Source organism: Leptonychotes weddellii, chromosome 1 (genome assembly GCF_054177405.1).
Source record: "Leptonychotes weddellii isolate Sample4059 chromosome 1, ASM5417740v2, whole genome shotgun sequence".
Classification (NCBI taxonomy): Eukaryota; Metazoa; Chordata; class Mammalia; order Carnivora; family Phocidae; genus Leptonychotes; species Leptonychotes weddellii.
Genome location: NC_138369.1, coordinates 138,467,691 through 138,489,111, shown reverse-complemented (window position 1 = coordinate 138,489,111; position 21,421 = coordinate 138,467,691). Strand labels below are relative to the sequence as shown.

Genomic DNA, 21,421 nt, shown 5'->3' with positions numbered 1-21,421 from the left:
AAAAAGTAATCCAAGAAACGTAAGAATATTCAAGGAAAAACATAAATAACCCTGGAGAAAAGCAGTCAAAGAATATGTTCAATCTTATAGATATACCATTTTCCTTTATCAGACTTCCAAACTTCTTAAAACTGGATAATATTCAGGGTTAGTGACCATATAGGAAACAGATACCATACGGTAGGTGAATGAGCAAACAGTGTAAATTTTTTGGAGATTAATTTAAAAGAACTCTCCAATTTTGTAATGTAGGGTAAATTCCACTAACAGAAATTTACATTTTATATTACGTGTATATATGTGTGTGTGTGTGTGTGTGTGTGTATGAATGTATATATTTTGTTTAGACTCTGCCTCCTATACTCTTATGCCTTGATTTATCCCCTACCAAAAAAAAAAAAAATGTCATCACATAGATTGGGGGTAAGGAGGAATTAGTTATTTCTAAGATTAAAGAGTACAAAAATTACAGAAGTAAATCTAGACTTTAATCCATGATTTTTCATTATCTTGTCTTTATCTCCCCTCAAGAACTGTTTCTCCATATGTAAAATTAATGTGTGGGATTTTTAGAATTTTCAAGGACCCTTCCATCTCTCAAACATTCAATGTTACTTACAAAGAATTGTCCTTTGTATTTAACCTACTCATTATCAGAAGCATTTTCATGGTTATTTTTCCAATATTGGTGGGATATTGATGGTAAATTTCTTCCAATAGAGACATACATTCTCTCCTGAATCTGCCTTTGACCCCAGGATACAGATCTACAAGGCAACTGTAGGGAAATAATGGAAAGGGCAAACTCATGTTCTTCCAGACCACCTTGGTGGATGATGGTGCCATTCAAAGAGGTGGAAAGGACAGGAGAAATATAATATTTTAGAGTGACGATAAATATCTGCAGTTATATGTATAAATACATGTTAAGTTTGAAGTACCTATGGAGTGAACATTCATGTGAAAATATCTAGTGGCCAGGTGTAAGTGTAAGTCTGGAGAGGGATGATGGAGCTGACATATGTGCTGGAGCTACAGATCTGAAAGTCATCAAAATAAAGATGGTAGTTGAAACAAAAGATGTTAATATAATCACTCAAGAAAAGGTATGATGTGAGAGCAAGAGAGGGAAGAAGGAGGAGGAGGAGAGAGATGGGAGATGAAGGAAGAGGAAGAGAAAGAAGGAAAATGAGAGAAAAAAGAAAGAAGAAGGGTGAGGAGGAGGAGGAGGAAGAAAGGTAGGGGCAGGAAGAAGATACCTGCAAAGGAAACTTAAGAGAAGCCAGAGAGATGAGAAAACCAAAAAGTATCTTGAAACCAATGGGAGGACACAGTCGCAAAAGAAAGGAATTGTCAAAAGCATTAAAAACACCTGAGAAATAAAGTAAGGCCAAGACTAAATATATTCTATTGGATTTGACAATTCCATGATTTATAATCTTGGTGATAATACTTTAAATTACATTTCAAGGGCAGAAGTCAGTTTTCAGTGGGCTGTAGAGAAGATGAGAGGTGAAGAAATAAAAATTCTTTCCTGAGGTTTTGAATAGAAATGAAAGAGAAGAAAGTGGTAACAGAGCAAATCTTCAAAAAAAGACTTTCCTTCTTATTTTGATCTTTGGGTTTTTTTTAATATTTGATGGGAGAGATACTTGCACAAGTTTATATGCTAAGAAGAAGGAGCTAATAGAGAAGAAAAGGTTCAGTATAGAGTTGATAAAAAGGGATAAGTAATAGAACAATAGCAAGTGTTGTAAAGTATTTTCTACAGCTATTTGTGAGTTAGCAGAGTCCTGGCAAATGAAAGTGTCATGGCATTCAGAACACACATAGCACACTTTATTTAAAATATTCTCTAATTTTCTTTTCTTTCCTTCTCTTTCTTTTCCTTTTCTCTTTTCTTTTTTTTTTTTTTTTTTGATTTCAGAAAACGGTATTCCCCCATTATTCAAATTTAGTAGGCATTATTTGGTAAACTAAATGATGAAGCACATATAGGAAAAAATACCTAAAGAAGAGGCTGAAGTCATAAATGGTATTTCACTTGATTTTATCAATAAAACGGACCTATTTTTCAGAGGAACCAAGAAGAACACAATTTTATTTCAGAAATTTACTTAAAACATTAAACCAATTCTTACATAAATGCAATGACTGGCTGAAAGAACAGAATTGGCACAATGAGAGATGGAAACAAATATAAATGGAAATATTTTGCAGGAAATTTCCAAATACTCCTACTCTCATCATTAAGTTTACTAACAATCTAAAAGACTGAATCAAAAAGAAATTTTCTAATATTGCTATATTAATTCAGGGGGAAAGTCACCTTAATTGAATTTCTAAATAAAAAGAAACAACAAAATTAGGTTAAACTGAAAAGATTTCAAACTAATCTAAGGGCATAAATAGTGAAAATTCAAAAGACAGGAGAAACTTGGAATGATTTAACACCTACAACTCCAAACATAAATGTCAGACTACCAAAACACATTAATATTTAGATGGGTTTCCCTGCAAGGTGTTTAGTTCCTTGGACCTAGTGATGTCCAAGCATAGTCCCCATGACCACTTGGTGGAGGATTTGTAGAGGAGGCTCAGGCCCCAGGAGAGTAATGGGAATAGATGGGCTTGAAGGGGCCATTCACCTCCATGACACTATGATTTTATGATTCTTTGAGATATTTTTCTAAAACATAAAACTACAATATATTTTGGGTTGGCCAAGCAGGAGGATGACATGTTCTTAGCAAGGAAAAATATTCAAAGGAAATAAAAGAAGTGCCATAATTTCACATATTCTAAACTTTACTAAAGGACAACAAAAATACACAAAATGGTAAAGACTATGATATATATTGCTAAGTGGATAAATTTTATGACTACAAATCTAATTAATATGAAAACATATTTATTATTTATCTATTTATTTATTTGGTCATTTATTCATCCAGCAAATATTTACTGAGTACCTACAGTGCTGAACACTGCATAAGAGTAAAAAATAAAACAGAATGTTTCTGTCCTCAAAAAGATTTCGGTGTACTGTGGAGAAGAGGGAAGAATAGATGGTAAACCAACAAAACAGTGACTTATGAATTAAGAAGGTCCTCTAACAATAACTAACAAAGACCCAGGCAAGGTAGAGAGGGTTTCTGTTTTAAGTGGTGGTATTTTAGTTGAGACTTCAAGAATGAGAAGAATGTGATGATGCAGAAGGCCAGAACAGGGAACAGCATGTATGAATGCTCCAAAGAAGAAAAGCACTTGCCATTGTCTAGGAACAAAAAGGACATCAATGTGGCTAGAATGTCCTGAGCTAAAAGGACAGTGGATTTGAGATGAGGTTAAAGAGAAATGGAGAGAGATCATAAAGAATGTTACTCTACGTGAAATGGGAAGCCACTGGAATTCATGGACATTATCTAAGAATAAACGTGCTTTTCATGCAGAATGGTTGAAGGCAGCAAGACAGTTAGTGAAGAAACAAGTTAGGAAGACTAATCCAATGGTCCCAGATGGAGATCATGATAACTCCCACTAAGGCAGCAGCAATGGAGATAGAGAAGTGGACAGAGGTTTGTCAGGTCCTGAGTCACCTTAGTTGTTACCTACTCTCTCTGAGCCTCAATTTCATCTTCTATCAACAGGAGTTAATTATATTAATGCAAAGAGATGTTCAGAGCATTGTGTGACACAAGGCATTATAAGTACATGGAATGAGGTAGGTTGCAATAAATCTTAGTTCTTTACAAATACCTATTTAAAAACAATGATCATCCCAAGTTTAAAATAGTGATAGCAACTAAATATCCAGTTGGATATGAACTTTTTGGCTTTAAAATGTGTACCAATTTTTAAATTTTTATTTTATTTTATTGTGTTATGTTAGTCACCACACATCATTAGTTTTTGATGCAGTGATCAAACAATGATTGATTGTTTTCGTACAGCCACTTTGGAAAACAGTGTGGAGGTTCCTCAAAAAATTAAAAATAGAGCTACCCTATGACCCAGCAATTGCACTCCTGGGTATTTACCCCAAAGACACAGATGTAGTGAAAAGAAGGGCCATATGCACCCCAATGTTCATAGCAGCAATATCCGCAATAGCCAAATTGTGGAAAGAGCCAAGATGCCCTTCAACAGATGAATGGATAAAGAAGATGTGGTCCGTATATACAATGGACTACTACTCAGCCATCAGAAAGGATGAATACCCAACTTTTACATCAACATGGATGGGACTGGAGGAGATTATGCTAAGTTAAATAAGTCAAGCAGAGAAAGTCATTTGTGGAACACAAGGAATAGCATGGAGGACATTAGGAGAAGGAAGGGAAAAATGAAGGGGGTGAAATCAGAGGGAGAGATGAACCATCAGAGACTATGGACTCCGAGAAACAAACTGAGGGTTTTAGAGGGGAGGGGAGTGGGGGGGATGGGTTAGCCCAGTGATGGGTATTAAGGAGGGCACGTACTGCATGGAGCACTGGGTGTTATACGAAAATATGTATCATTTCTGAGATAGCAATGGAAAATGTTTAGATTTTTTATTCATAAAATATTTGGGGTCATCCAAAAGGTTGTTTTTTTTTTTTAAGATTTTATTTATTTATTTGACAGAGAGAGACACAGCGAGAGAAGGGGGAGTGGGAGAGGGAGAAGCAGGCCTCCCACGGAGCAGGGAGCCCGATATGGGGCTCGATCCCAGCACCCTGGGATCATGACCTGAGCCGAAGGCAGACGCTTAATGACTGAGACACCCAGGTGCCCCATGGGGTCATCTGAAAGTTAAACAGACATTAACTCAATGCCCAAGTGGTTACAACAAAAAATAAACCAAAAGGTGGAAATTTTTATTTAAATTAGTTTCAACAACATTGTAGTAAACCTCTTAAAAACATATTAAAAATGTAGAATTAAAAACAAATTCTTCAGAAAAGAATCCTTCCCTAGAAATGTGCCTACTGGTTCAAATGCAATGACTGCCCACTTTCCCTCTGTCTCTGTTTCTCCTACACACACACGCACACACACACACACACACACAGAACTTTTAGCAACCTTATTTAACATTTGGAAAGGAATAGCTGACACAATAGAGGGGGGATAAGTAAATACACTGCATGGGCTGTAATATAATTGAACATTCTTCAAATTCTTTAAACAGAAATTTCAGTACCATGGAGATCTTGAAATAAAGACAGATAAATGTGACCAATTATAACCAAATATCTCTTGCCAAAATTTTAGAGAAATCTTCCATGAAAATGACAAGTAAATTAAAATCTCACTTTGGAATTACATTATAAATTGTGTCCCTCAGTTCAAGAAATACTATACCCTTTAAAATAGAGCAAAAGAAAAACCGGCTGTGTCCTGTGTGAGAAGAACACACAGAATCCTCATCTCTGAACAAAGCAAGAAATGGAACCCAAGGAAGGGGACTGTGGCAAATAAAACACCCTCTTCTTTTTTTGTCTTTCCTTTATTAATGTATAAAACTGAAAAAAGAAAAGAAGCATAAACCCCAGGGCTTATTATACTATACAGAAACTTGTTTTCTGAGTGTTAGTGTTAGATCTTGCCACTTAAGCCCCCAATAGCTATCTTCTAATGAAATATATACACACTGCTTCCTAGACAGAAAGAGAGGAAGAAAGAAAGGAAAGAAGGAAGGGAGGGAGGGAGGGAGGAGATAGCAATGTAAAAAGGAGGAAAAAACAGCTTTCACCTTATGTTTGAAAATACTTCCCATAGACAAACTCAAACTTGGGTAAACTTTTACAATATGGAGTTTCGAACAACTCCTTCTCTTTATACTTCTTTCATTCCTTTTTTCTTCTCTCTCATTTCATTTCTTTTTACTATCTCCAAATTTTACACTTTTTTTCCTCCCTCCCTTTCCTTTCTCTCCTTCCTAATTTTACATGACACTGCTGATGGACACAGAGAGGGGGAAAATGACAATAAAAAAAAGTATTATTTTCAACAGAACATTACAAAACAGTATTTCCAAGCATTGTCAGTTCAACCATACAGGTGCAGTTAGGATTTTAAAGATGATCTGAAGTTATCTCTCCCTTCTGAATCAAATATTAAATGACTAGTAGTTTGGAAATAAACATATTTAATTAAATTATTTTTTAGAGAAACCAAGCCATTTATATTTGTTACTACATTCTATTTCCTAACTATGATGCACTGATTTAGAGTACACAGAAAGTTTCTGTAGCTCTCCACTTCTTGCAGGACTAAATCAGAGGACTACTGTTGCCAGAAGGCAATATTGGTCAAGGCAAAAATATGTGCCTGATGGTGTTTGTCTTCAGACCCTCCCTTTTTCTTTCTTGTAATAAACCTGATCTCCTAGATCCCCTTTTTTCTTTTATTCATTTGATAAATATTTGCTGAACCCTATTTGCCAGGAACCATGGTAGGTGCTATTGGTTAGGCCTTCTCTGACATAGAGAAGTTTACACCTAGGTGGAGAGGCAGGAACGGAACTGCAATATAATAATTTGATAAGGCCCTTAATGAAAGTAAGAACAGATTGCTATCCTCATTATGCATCTGGGTAGTCAGAGTCTTCTATTTTATTCCTTGGATTTTCCCTGTACTTGCAACCCACCTCTCAGTTCTCCTTGTTAAAACTTAACTGTTGGTTAAGTCCATTTTCCCACAAGGTACACCTCTTGGACAGGTGTCTTGGAAAAACAATCTCACAAATTAAGTCACACTGGATATTAAACGAGGAAAGCATGTACATCACATCTCTCTTGCATTTTAATAAGTCACTCCATTTGAAAAGAACTGGTTGCTAAATAGTGGGGATTATAAGAACTGTACAGAAAGTTGTTAGGAGAAAAAATTTAGGAAGAACTTCCTCATACACTTCAATCACAACAGTAAGGGGTTGTCTTCTACGTAAAATTTCCCTTTATATAGCCTTGACATTATTATTTTTTAAACAACACAGCATGCTACATACTTGTTCACTTAAGAAATACAATTGAATCTGATTACTACTGTTAGTAGTAGTAGTAGTTACTATTAGAAACTACTATTACTAAAATAGGGATTATAATTATCAAACTTGCCCTTATTCTTTGATGTTACTATGAAGGTTTACATCAGATACATAAAAATAACTTAGGATTATTTTCTAATTACAAATACATGACTCTGCAATAATAGAAAGAAAACAAAATTAGACATATTTAAATATATCAAGAAAAACAATTCATGGAATCACAAAATCAAAATTGTACCTATCGAGAAAAACAGGGATTATTTGATAAAATATCTATAGGAAAAAATAATTTAATATCCATGAACCTGGGTTTCCTCCCCTGTAAAATGAAGGGCTTAAATCAGAATAAACACTATGTTTGTTTCCAGGCTTGATATATGTGTAATACTTGCATAAATATATCACAATTCTTCTATGACATGAAATTTTATAGATTCTGCAATATCATAATTGAAGAGTCTGCATAAATAATAGGAACCTCTTTTATATTTGTGTCCCCAAACTAACAAAATGCCTAACCCAAAGTAAGTGGCTTAATAAAATTTAGCTGGATAGATTGAAGATTACATGAACAGAAAAACACATTAATGTAAATGAATGTTGCAAAGTCAGGAGTATATCTAAATATCTAGAGACATTTAAGAGAGATATGGAAGATGCAGGAATTAATATTTTTCCAGATTTCAAGGCTCTATGGAAAGCTTAATAAATAACTAATGTTTAACGGTTGGGGGGCAAGGCAAGAAATTTAGAAATGGAGAAAACTGAAGTAAGTTAAATAAGGTCCATTTTGACTAGGATTATTTATGACAATTTCCCCTCATCCACTTTCTGCATGTTCACTGTACTGTACTTACTGATAATCTATCCCAAATTACTCCTGATAGTTTGAAATCATTTCATCTATAATGTGTAAATGCCTCACTTACCTCAACTGCACAAATCCCAGATCTCATCTCACCAAAGTTTTCTGAAAATTAATTATTTTTCATCTACATCTTTAAAACTAAATTTTCCCACGTGTAGAACAACACCTATATTACAGAGCTATTATGATAATCAGATGCACTCAATGGATATCATAATTTCATTTATTTATCTTCCAACCCACGATCACTATCCTTCTACTTGAGGCCACCCCCTCCACTTGTATATTGATTTTTGTAATTTCCTAAAGTCTCTATGATTTGATCTATCAATCGTCACTTCTTTCTCCTTATCTTCAATGGCTTCTCCACTGGCTCTTTACTTTCAGAACATATAAATCACCTTCACTCTAATACAAATCTCCCTTGACCCAGTGCTTCTCTTTAGCAACAGCTCTGCCTCTTCTCACCTCTGCTCATTGATTAAACAAAATAAATTCATAGGATGTACTTTTTTAAAAAAGATTTATTTATTTATTTGAGAGAGAGAAAGTGCACACAGGGAGGGGCAGAGGGAGAGAGAGAGAGAAACTTTAGCAAAATCCTCTCTGAGCTCAGAGCACAATGCGGGGCTCCATCTCAGGACCCTGAGATCACAATCTGAGTCAAAACCAAGAGTCCGACGCTTACCCGACTGCACTACCTGGGAGCCCCTCAAAGGACTTACTTTTTGATATGAAAAACATATGTGGGTTTTTAAAAAGGAAAATATAGAGAATGAAAAGCAACAATAACATTAACAAAAAAACAAAACAAAGCAAAACAACAACAAACACCTGTTGTCAAATGTAGGTACGTCTTTCCAGGTTAATATATAGTCACATAGAACTTTACTGGACCCATCATCTAAAGTTTTGGATCCCAATATTTCCACCTAACAAACTTATATGTCAATTCTCCTAAAACAATTCATAAATCCAATGCAACCCCTATCAGAAGTCCAGTGATATTGAAGGCTGTACAAGAGGGGACAGAGGGAGTTTAATTAAATCATTCTAAAGTTCTTATGGAAGATCAACCAGATAAGAATAGTTAGTAATCTTTTAAAATGAAAAATAATAAAAGGAAACTCTCATTAATAGGTTTAAGCTGTATTGTAAAAGCCACAACAATTAAAATAGCATAGTCCAAATAAAGAATACAGAAACTCATAGAACTTAAAAGAAAAAATAGAAAGGCTGGAAATCGAATAGAAGGCATGAAACGAATCCATTTGTAAATTAAGTATTTAGCATATGATAAATAATGCATATCAAATCAACAAGGAAAACAGAGATTTTTCAATTGATGGTGCTGGGACAACTGGTTAAATATTTAGAACAGAGTAAATTTAGAGCCTATCTCTCACTGTATATCAAAATAAAATTCCAGATGGCTTAAAGAGTTATATGTAAACAATGAAACCATAAAAGAACTAGAAGCAAATATAGGAAAATTTTTAATCTAAGTTGGAGAAGGTCTTTCTAAGCATTTTAGCAAGGGCAGAAGCCATAAAAAATGTAATAGATTTTTTTAAATAGTAGATTTGAACACATAAAACAAAGAAAAGGTCTACATAGCAAAAACAAACAAAATTAAAAGGCAAACAATAAATTCAGGAAAATCATTTGAAACATATGACAGGATACCATGTACCAATTGTTAAATGTTTTATGAAAAATAATTAAGGACATGAAAAACATGATCAGCATATACTATTAAATGAAGAAAGCATTACAAAACAGTATATGCATTATGACCCCAGCTTTGTAAAATATTTGTATGTTTGGGTATAATGGCTTCCCCCACACACTATGTTGTTTATAATCTCCATAGTTGTACTCTTGCAGTTCCCTCTGACCAAAGAGATCTTCTCTCTCTCATTGTCCAGTCATCTCATATTCATTTTTCAAGGATCATTTCAGACATCTCCTCAGACAACAAAAACTTCTGCCTGAATTATCACAATACAATAGGTGCCCTTTCTTTGTTTGCTCATAGTACAATGTTGCATACCATTAAACTAGTGTCCTATAATATTAATATTGTCTGTTTATATATGTCACTCTATACGACTGAAGTTCCTCAAGAGAAAAAAAAACTATATTCTACTCTCTCTGCATCACTAGTGCTTGTTGTTATATCCATCACGTAGTTCACATTAAAAAAATTGATTTGAATTATTGTTGAAATCTCTTCTAATCAGGAATATTCCAAAACAGAGCTAATGTCAACAGGAAGCTAAACAGTATAAGAAGGATCAAACAGCATAAGAAGGCTGAAAGAAAAAAAAAGAGACACAGCTATTTAATGAGAATTCATTCTATACATCTTTCCAAGACATACCAGAAGCTTCCTTCAGGGTACATCTAAATGATTTAACCTAGAGTATCCCAGGTATAGATTGATCTTTTCAAAAATCTAAAGACATATACTACTTACAGACTGTGTCCCACAATTTATCACTTAAAGTTTATTGTTATTTAATTACTTCTCACTTATGAATCTTTTCTTTATCATCAAATGTTGAGCTCTGTTATAGGAAGAGGCCATGCCTTATTCTAGTTAAGTATCCTATAATATATTTAGCTAAATAGCTTAGTACTTTAATAAACATCGAATATATATTTATTTTATTTATAGCTTTGAATGATTTTCTATGTTTATATATATATATATATATATATATATATACACACACACAAACACACTTATCTAATTCTCTAAGATAGGAAGAGTCAACTCCAATTTCTTCCTTTACCTAGTAACATTTAGAATAGTGGATATATACTGAGTCTTACAGAAATACTTTCACTTACTGAGGAAACCTGATATTACCTAGTCAGAAGAACAGCTTCAGCTATGCTTACTCCTAGCTGTGCCAGGCCACAAAGCTTTCCTAGTTCTCATGAATTAGAGGAGGTAATGTCACCTCACTTTTCTAGTAAGAATATATGAGAATATTTAAATTAGCTCATCTCTCTACAATAAAAAGAATAATTTTCACTAATAAGTATTCAATAGTAGGTCTTCCTGAGCTAAATCATGAGAAGACGTACTAGTGAGGATTTTTTTTATTAGTCAAAACATTTTTTTACATATAGCTTAGTATATACAATACCCAAAAATGCACAATCTTATTTACAGCTAATGTCAGTTTACTACCACATTGTCTGAAAATATTACAAAGTTTTCCAATAAGCTATTTGGTCTCCTATAGACTTAAAATAAAATCATTAGATTTAAATTATTTAGTGCTAAGGAAGAAAGTTATCTCTTTCTCCTTCTTATGTCTTTGTTTCACAAAACTATTATCAGAGAGGCCATGCAAACAACTAAAAACAAAAAATTATATGGTGTAGTTAATTGAAAAAATGTTTTTGCTGCACACAGAAATTGACACTAAGTGCTGTATTAGCAGGAAATCAGTGATTTTCAATTGACATTGCACAGGAAATTGTTTAGTGTCAATTGATATTAAATGGGCAAAATTGTACTGAATTAGTACAAAATGATTTGGTGGAAAGAAATGTGCTTCCATCAGGTGACTTGGTATTAAGTGGGCTCAAATGTAATACGTTCTAGAGGTCACTAGTCAACAAAAATTAGGGCATGCTATCCAACCCTGAGTACATCAGACTGGTTGCTTTTAACATCCTTATCAAAAGATAAGATAGTGTCGTATTATCAGGACAAAATTGTCTTCCTATGAGCTTCCAAGGGAAGTGGGAAAATTTAAATTGTTTAAATGAGTTAAATTAAACAGTGGTAAGAATCATGACTTCTTTGGCCTATTTAGTGGTTCTATTTCTTTAAAAATAACAATATATATGATATATTATAGAATTTTTAGCCTCAAATAAAAGGCAAAATAATAGCATCCATTTTATGTAATATGGTGCAGACTGAATTCTCTCTCTATAAAATGGTCTTGACAGTAAGCACATAATAAATTATTGGTTGAATGAGTGATATCATTGGTTATTATGAACAAATTGCTTAAAGGTCCTTAGAGGAACCAACGTTTTTAAATCTGAGTAATGGGGAAAGGAAAAGTGTGTTGATGCAGGAGATATAGAAGGGAGGGGGGAAAGGCAGGAGAAGATATGCTATACAGTCACTACAAAGAGAGCAAAGCACATAAAATATTTTAGATATTTGCTGGGAGTAAAAATGGGAATGTTTGAGGTATAAAAAGCTATCACATCACTTGTGTTAGTAATACAAAAAACAATTATGGGGTAATGGCATACACAGAACTCTCTGCTCAACCACAAAAAATATACATTCTTCTCAAGAGCACATGAGACATTTTCCAGTATAGATCATACATTAGGCCACAAGTTAAGTCTCAATAGATTTAAGAAGACAGATACCATACAGAATATCTTGTCCTCATTCCATGAGGAAAATATAGTCTTTTCAATCAATGGTGCTAGGAAAACTGGATATCCATAGACAAAAGAATGAAGTTGGATCCTTATCTAACACCACATACAAAAATTAACTCAAAATGGATCCATGACTTATGGATGCAAGACCTAAAACTATAAAACTCTTAGAAGAAAACATAAGGTAAAAGTTTCACATTTGGCAGTGATTTCTTGTATAAGACACCAAAAGCAACAGAAGAAAAAGTAGACAAATGAACTTCATGAAAAAATTTAAAATTTATGCATCAAAAGGTACGATCAACAGAGTAAAAAAAAATACAGAATGAGAGAAAATATTTGCAAATTATGTATCTGATAAGGGATTAATATCTAAAATACATAAAGAACACTTAAATCTCAACAATAAAAAAACAAACAACCTGGTTGAAAAATAGGCAAAGGGCTTGAATAGACATTTCTCAAAAGAATATATACAAATGGCCAATAAACACATGAAAAAGATGTTTAACATCATTAATCATTAAAGAATGCAAATCAAAATGACGAGATACCACTTCACACCCATTGGATGGCTACAAGAAAGGAACAAAAAGAGAAAAAGGGAGGAAGGAAGGAAGAAAAAGACAGAGAGAGAGAAATAAAGAGAAACAAACAAACAAAGAAACAAAGATAGATAACAGTGTTGACAAAGATGTGGAGAAATTAGAACCCCTGTACACTACTGATGGGAAGATAAAATGTTACAACCACTGTGGAAAACAGCATAGCAGTTCCTCAAAAAATTAAAAATAGAATTACCATATGATCTGGCAATTCCACTTCTGAGTATATACTAAAAAGAATGTAAGGCCAGATCTCAAAGAGATATTTGTATACTCATGTTCATAGCATCATTATTCACAATAACAAAAAACAAAGAAGTAACCCAAGTGTCCATGGATGGATAAATGGATAAGCAAAATTTGGTATATGCATATAATGTGATATTATTCAGTCTTAAAAAGGAAGGAAATTCTCACATATGCTACAACATGGATGAACCTTGAGGATATTATGCTAAGTGAAATAAGTCAATCACAAAAAGATAAATACTGTATGACTCCCCTTATATAAGGTACTTAGAGTAGTCAAAATCATACAGACAGAATGTAAAATGATGGTTTCCAGAAGCTAGAGGGAGAGGGTAATGGAAAGCTATTGCTTAATGGGTATAGAGTTACAGTTTTTCAAGATGAAAAGAGTTCTGGAGATGAATGGTGGTGTTGGTTGCACAACAGTATGTCTGCCACTTAAAAATGGTTAAAATGGCAAATATGTTATGAGTATTTTACCACAGTTTTTAAAATGGGAAAAAAATGGTAGCAAAGCTTTGTAACTTTTTACCTGCTGTTTCCAAAGGAAAAGAAAATTGTGGAGAACTAAGCATCGGACTGAAGAAATAGTAATGATTTTCTTTTTCTAATTTGGCCTAGAGAATGAAAAAAAAAAATCCTCTGAAAGAACCCAGAGACCTCAGAGAATTTATCATGAAGCACAAAAATAAACAAACAAACAAACAAGAACATTATGCAGAATTAACAGCAAGCAATCCAAAACAAAACTCAGCTTCAGCGCCAAAGGAAGTGTACAAGAAAACAAGTGCATTCAGGATAATCTTAAAGGGATGAGAATTACTGATTTAAATGGATGACAAAGAGAGAAATCTGATCGGATAGTAATATAGTTACGATAATTGCTATTCATTGAGCTCTTACTAATGGCAAACACAATGTTCAGCATTCTTTATAAAATATTAGAATTTTTTCTCTTAACAGCCTGATAAAATCTGATAATTTTAGAAACAAAGATCATGAGATCAAGAAAACTGACTAAAGTGGTTGTTAAAACTATATCTATCTGAATCCAAAGTCAAGGATTTTAATTAGGTAAAGAGGACTTTTAGGTAGTAGTTTAAAATAAAAATCCTCTTGCAAGAACACCTGAAGCTAAAGTGTTCTAAAGAACAACTGGAGCTGAGCTGCATACTAGCCTTAAGTACTTGTATGAATACATTGGACGACTTAATCTGGGGTGAGTAGGGAAGTTTAAGCAGTGATTAATAGATTAGCACAAAAAAACATAGCTGTACCTCAATGTGGCTATTCCTTCGTGCTTTGCGTGTTACTTTTTTATTTAAAAATATCCACTAGAAAACATTTCTTCTTTGCCATCTTTTTAAAGATTTTATTTATTTGAGAGAGAGAAAGAGAGAGTGAGAGCGCAGGCACACGCATGCGTGTGAGCAGGAGGAGAGGCAGAAGGTGAGGCGCATAGGCAGAGGGAAAGGGACAAGCAGACTCCATGCTGAGTGTGAAGCTGGTCTTAAGGCTCCATCTCATGACCCTGAGATCATGACCTGAGCTGAAATCAATAAAGTGAAGAATCAGAGTTTTAACTGAGCAACCTAGGCACCCCTATTCTTTGTCATTTTAATACAGAGAATTCTATTTTAATTTCTAAACAGCACAAATGAGCCGAAAATTACAATTAAATAATTAATTTAGTTATTCTAACTATAGAAAATTTAGCTATATTCAAGCAATGAAATTTCTCACATGTGCCACTACCACTTACATAGTCACACATTATCAGGTTATAGTCAAATGTATTTTTTTTAAAGCAGCTTTTGAGGGTTAAACTTCCAATTTAAAGCCTATGTATGACAAGAAATGTCATAGGGCAAAAACTTACAAGGAAAATTTATGTAAGCTTTAAGGTTGGTTAACCAGCACATACTAATCCAAGATGCATTTGTTAAGAGCAAGGTGGGTACTACACACCCTGCATTCTGAAGGTGCTCACAAACCCAGTTAACAATCTTCAATAACAAAACTTGCTCCTTGTGTGCATAACCCCATAAATCTCTATAAGAGCAAGTACAACACAAGAAGAGAACTGACTTGGCTCTACAGATTTTACAATAGAAAGTTAAAAAATCACAAATAAATAGATGGAAACACAAGCAGCCAAATGAGTAAATATACTGCACATACTTAGTAAATTATTAAGTATTTAAGAAAGTAAGGAAAAAAATAACATACATAATTGTTTAATGGACTAAACTCATCCCAGTGAAGTTTCCTTAATATATTTTTTGCTATGTAAATAATATTTTTCCTTGAATTTTTATTATAAAATCAAAGGTTTATCTTCCTGAAACAAGTTTATTTCTCTATATAAAGAATTCATCCAACCTTAGAGAAATCACAAATTTCATAAAAATAGATTTTGATAAACTAACACTGTTGTTATATTAAAAGGAAATGTTAAAAAATGAAATTTAAATTAGACAGTAGTTCTAAAATATACAATACTATCAACATTTGCTTAACATGTCTGCAATATAAATGCAGCAAAATCAAAGGTTTCGCATATTTTCAACAGCTTTTAGCCATTTTATCATATTTATATTTAGTTCACACAATTTTCACCCTTTTAATTTTTTTTCTTTTTTTTTTTTGCATTCTCCCTCTTTACTGAAGATCACTGGCTTCTTCTTGACATCATTGTTAGATAATATCTCAGTGACCTGTTACTGTATCCTTGGATAGGAAGAGATAGTATCTCCAGTAAGGTCAATATGATTCAACCATGTGATATGGACATTAAAAAAAATCAGATTAAATCTTAAACTGTACTGGCAGAATAACATTATCTAGAATGAGGGAAATAGCAGTCCCACTCTTGTCAGCAATGGTCAGATGACACGATCAATATCGTGATACAGAATTACCCAGAATCACTATAATATTCTAAGAAAGGAGACAAGGAAGAGTGCAAGACTAGAATCATGGAATGGTTGAAAGAACCAAGGGTATTGAACGTTACTTCTTATGGGATTGGGGGAATAATTAGAGTAGAACATTTTCAAATGTTTGAAAACTTCATATTAGATTTATTCTGCATGGTATCAAGGGATATAATAAAATAATGGGCTAGATATAGATTTCAATTCAAAGTAAGTAAGAACTTAACATCATAATTACTCACAAAGATATTAGTGAGTGTAAGCGACTGGAGGTATTTATTCAAAAAGTGGGGAGTTGGACTACATTACCCGTAAGAGCAATTTTTCCATATGATTCAATGATTCTTCTCAAAGCTAAGAACCAAAATATTTAATCTTGCTGAGCTATGGATGTTTTTCTGATGCTGTCTGGATCTGCAGTTATCAATCTACTACTGTTTGATTTTTATTAGCAAAATATTAAAAAGTTTTTCTTTCCCCCAAGTTAATAAGTAGTTTATGCAGTGGTGATTGCTTTTCAAAAGTTGTGGTTTTCTTCTACTTCAAGAAATACGGCCTAACAAAGTGCTAAATGACTCACTGACTGAATCACTCAGTCAGTCATTCAACAAATATGTATTCAGAGCCTGATATGTGCCAAAGACTCCAAGGTGGCAGACAAAAAGAGAGAACAAAATAGGGCCTCTGCTTATAATCTATTAGGTTAAGTAGACACACAAAAATCATTTTATAAAGTACTGGATCTTATTATAGAAGCACGTGCTCTGGAAGCATACTGAAATGGTGTTTAACTTTCCCAGGAGAATCAGGGAAGACTTTGCAGAGGAGGTAGTATTTGAGCTGGGTTTTACAAGTTTATTAGGATTTCACTGGATAGTAAGGGAAGAGAATGGTATTTTAGGCAGAGGAAGCATCATGTGCTCTGAGGCATGGAAGTACATGGCAAAAATGTGGTAAGCCTAAAGTGTAAGATATAGAGTAAGGAGAAAATATAAATAAAATTGACAAAACAGTTTATGGTTAAATACCTTTGGATAATATAAGGATTTGGGTTTACCTTGAATGCAAAGGGAAGATATTTCTAGGTAGAAGGGTGAAATGACCAGATTTGCATTTTAGAAAATTTATGAGCATCCGTGTGAGAAATTCATTTCCTTCAAATATTAGTTTTTGTTTTGAAACATATTTCAGGGGGAGTTGAGTCCTCCAACTACTGGCACCAGGAAGGGTAAGTTAATAAGTGCCAAATGGCAGCAGGGAGCACCCAATTCTTTATAATATCGGTTATTATTTCTGAGCCTGTATTTTGACTTAAATAATTCCTTTATTTAAAAATTCCATAAATGAGTGAACACTATTTAGACTGACTGGTATGAAGTAGATTACTGTAAAAAGAATAAGCATTTTTGAAGAGTTAAAGACCATGTTGGTGCACAACAGGAAAAAGGCAGTTAAGAAAGATAAAAATATCTGGATCAAATTAGAAATACAATCTTGTGTTCAATGGGCTTCTAAACTTCTCTTGCAGAAGTTGCCATTTATTTTGAAGTTATAATAATACATATATGTGTATACCACCTAAAATTTGTAAAGCAATTTCATATTACCATCTCTCCTCTCTGCCTTGATCCCCACCATAATCATATGAATAAACACTACTATTCCCATTTTATCAGGAATAAAACTGAGGCTCATAAAAATCAAGTTAATTGCCAAGTTTATAGGTTACAATTAATAAATGATAGTGTCAAAATCAAACTTCTAGTTTGTGATTATAAGTCCAGTCCTCAGTTCACTTTATCATGCTTCACAACTGAAAAGCAGCTGAAAACTATGACATGGGTAAGACAAGGAGATGACAGAACCAAATGATTCTATGCAATTCTGTGGAAAAGAGAGAGAAAGAAAATGCAAATACTAGAAATTAGATGGCATGCTTTTTTGAGAATCATTTTGGAAGAATTTTCATGCCAAAGAAAATGATGATCAATATTTAGGCCCATCAGGGAATTTACTAGAGAAGCTCTTTACTTTTTTTTTGGGAGGGGGAAGGGGTTGGAGTTGAAAATTTGTTGATGAGATAATTAGCAAACATAAATGATTTGTAACTTAGGACCAAAAAAACTTCAAATAACTATAAATTCCTTATGGAGAAATCAGTTCTCCTTATCCCATGTCATCATACCTTTAAATTTATGTGCAAAAATTTGAATAGTTAACAGTGAAATTGTATATTTAGTAGTGTAGAAGGTCTCCTTCCCTCTATTTCCTATGGGGAAGAAACTATAATAACTCATCCTGGACTGTGAAAATAAAGAGCTCTTTCTTTTCTCAGAGAGTTTATTCCAGCAATAAGAGGTAATTTTTTTGAACATTTGAAAAATGTCCATGAGATCTACACCATGAAGCTACACCTTTTCCATGCTTTATCACCATACTCCATTTTTGCAACTAAACAAACAAAAAAAATGTTATGCAAAGAAGAATAGAGAACAATATATTTGATCCTAAGTGACCAAGTTAAATCTAACCTTTTGGTTTTAACACAAAAGGAGAAAATAATTAACTGAAGACATGTCATTTGAAAATTTTTCATTACTTTCTATCTCCAGAAATTCTGGTTTTCTCAGTTTTTGGCTGCATCTTTCTAGAAATGGACATCCTTTTCCTTGCTTCATTCTGAAAATAGTGTTTCTATCCATAAAGTCAACATTTCACATCTTGACTTACAAATTTTCTATGATATCACAATGAATCGGCACATCTTCTATGTGGTAGATTTTAAAACAAGTATTTTAACCCTGAAAATACATTCTCTGAATGAGTTGATAACTTCCTTAAATGAAGTATAAAAAGGTAGTTGGAACCAGAAAAGAAGAGATCACCAACCACACTGGAATAGTTTTGAGATAATTTTACTGCACATTTTGTCTCTTATTCCTCCTCCATCATTTCTACTGTCTTAAATTCATAAGCCTTACTTTCAGGATTTACTCTCCAAGAGATTTCATCTAATGTAAGACTGAACTTTGACATGTTGTTCCCAGCCAGGCTGGTTTACCCTCTTTTATTCCCCAGTGAGAAAAAAAAAATCACTTAATCCATAAAGCTGGCTTTGATTTACAGAGGTAAACAGTCATTTTATTTATAAGTATCATGCATACTTTTCTCTAAGATTCAGAGCTTAAATGAGAAGTTAAAGCCTAATGTGTTTCAGTCCTATTACCAGGTTAATCTAAAAGGCAAAAATAAACATTAAAATTTTTTTTAATAATTAAAAAGAAACAGCTAAACCAAATGACATTTGTTTGTGGACATTAAGGAGTATTTATTAAAATTGTGAGAAAAATGAAATTACTTTGGTCATTATCTATGTCAGTGATTTCAAATTGCGGCTAACCATAAGAATCACTTGGAAACTTTTAAAACATACTAATGCCAGAGCCCCACCCTATACTGATTAAATCTCAATCGGCAGAGCCAAGTTTAAAGCATACCTGGAATAGCATTTTGTTGTTGCTGTTGACTATTTAGCAGTTATTAAGATCACAGACTGCTTTTAACCTATAAGACTGTCAGTTTCTTCAACTCCAAAATAGGCATAATGATTATATTATGTGGATATGAGTTAAATGAAATAATGCTTGTAAGGAGCCTAAAACATTGACACAATATGCACTCAAATATTTGTTAGTGCTATTGCTTGCTGTTAGAGCTCTTGCTGTTCTGCATGGATATAGGGCCTATCAGTGCAACAGAAGGGACATGGTGTTCCTGTGAGTAAGAAGGAAGAATATTCTTCCAACATCAATCTCAGCAAGCAGTGTGCTATACCAGGAGACAGGGGGAAAAGCAGCAAATCATATTTGGGCTTCCTCTGATAGATGTTAGCTCACTGAATTATCTTCATGCCACATACAGGATCACCAAAAGCTCTGTGGAACTCAGGGTTCAGTTTTCTGGAAGAACTGATCAATCCCATTCATTCAGTCATCTTGAACATTCTCCCTCTATTTCTCTATATCAAATTTCCACCAACCACAGAACATGTAGCATATGATCCTAATAATATATATGAATATATAATATAAGAATATGTTTATATATGCATATATATTTTTCTTTTGCCTATATAATTTTTTATAGCAGCTTAATTTTAATTCTACAAGAAGCACACACCATTATTATTATAAGTAAAACAAGTTACTGTCATTTGAATTAAATAAATAATATTTATATCCACAAAATAATACAAAGAAATTATACTTTTCAAAAACTAACTTTGTAAAGAAATTAACACCAGGGTTTGTATTCTAAAGAAGTTCTGCTTTCTTATCTCAACTAAAAATCATGTTGACTTTATTTTTTTTTTTGAAGATTCTATTTATTCATTTGAGGGAGAGAGAAAGAGTGAGAGAGAGAGAGAGAGCACAAGCAGGGGGAACAGCAGAGGGAAAGGGAGAAGCAGACTCCCCGCTGAGCAGGAAGCCTGACGCAGGGCTCAATCCCAGGACCCTGAGATCATGACCTGAACCGAAGGCAGATGCTTAACCGACGGAGCCACCCAGGCGCCCCTCATGCTGACTTTATTTTTTTTTTAAGATTTTATTTATTTATTTGAGAAAGAGAGAGAGAATGCGTACACAAAAGGGTGGGGGGAAGGGACAGAGCGAGAGGAAGAAGCAGACTCTCCACTGAGCAGGGAGCCCTATGTGGAGCTTGATCCCAGGACCCTGGGATCATGACCTGAGCCGAAGGCAGATGCTTAACTGACTGAGCCACCCAGGTGCCCCTCATGTTGACTTTAAATTATTAAGTTAAGGCTATTTAAGAACCGATACATACAACTTAATGATGCTACTTGCAATTATAGGAATAGTCTTTATAGACATTATAAGTATTATGAAGAATTATTTCTCCCCTTCATCCATACTTGCCAAGGTAGTTTATGAATTGGCTTTCAAGAGAAACCATTTTGATTCATGTATAACAAAACTTCACCTTGCTATGGGCAAGATTCCCTACTCCACACTCTAACGATGATACTTCCAGTCAACATCACAGCTCAGAAAATCACTATTAAAAACAAACACAGGGCACCTGGGTGGCTCAGTCGTTAAGCATCTGCCTTCGGCTCAGGTCATGATCCCAGGGTCCTGGGGTCGAGCCCCACATCGGGCTCCCTGCTCAGCGGGAAGCCTGCTTCTCCTTCTCCCACTCCCCCTGCTTGTGTTCCCTCTCTCACTGTCTCTGTGAAATAAATAAAATCTTAAAAAAAAAAAAAAACACAAATCTCTAT

At 33.9% G+C, this 21,421-nt stretch overlaps 1 protein-coding gene across 11 annotated transcripts in view; it reads right to left on the bottom strand.

Moving 5' to 3' along the window:
* The window catches only part of ZBTB20 (zinc finger and BTB domain containing 20), a 764,927-nt gene that overhangs the window by 645,083 nt on the left and 98,423 nt on the right, over positions 1–21,421 (bottom strand). Inside the window, exon 1 of one of the 11 annotated variants that reach the window (XM_081796613.1) lies at positions 13,719–13,744. The exons of the other annotated variants lie outside the window; for them this stretch is intronic. The gene's annotated coding sequence lies outside the window, so the exon portion shown is untranslated. Of the gene's footprint in view, positions 1–13,718; positions 13,745–21,421 lie in introns of those variants that run through there. 11 annotated transcript variants of the gene reach the window in all.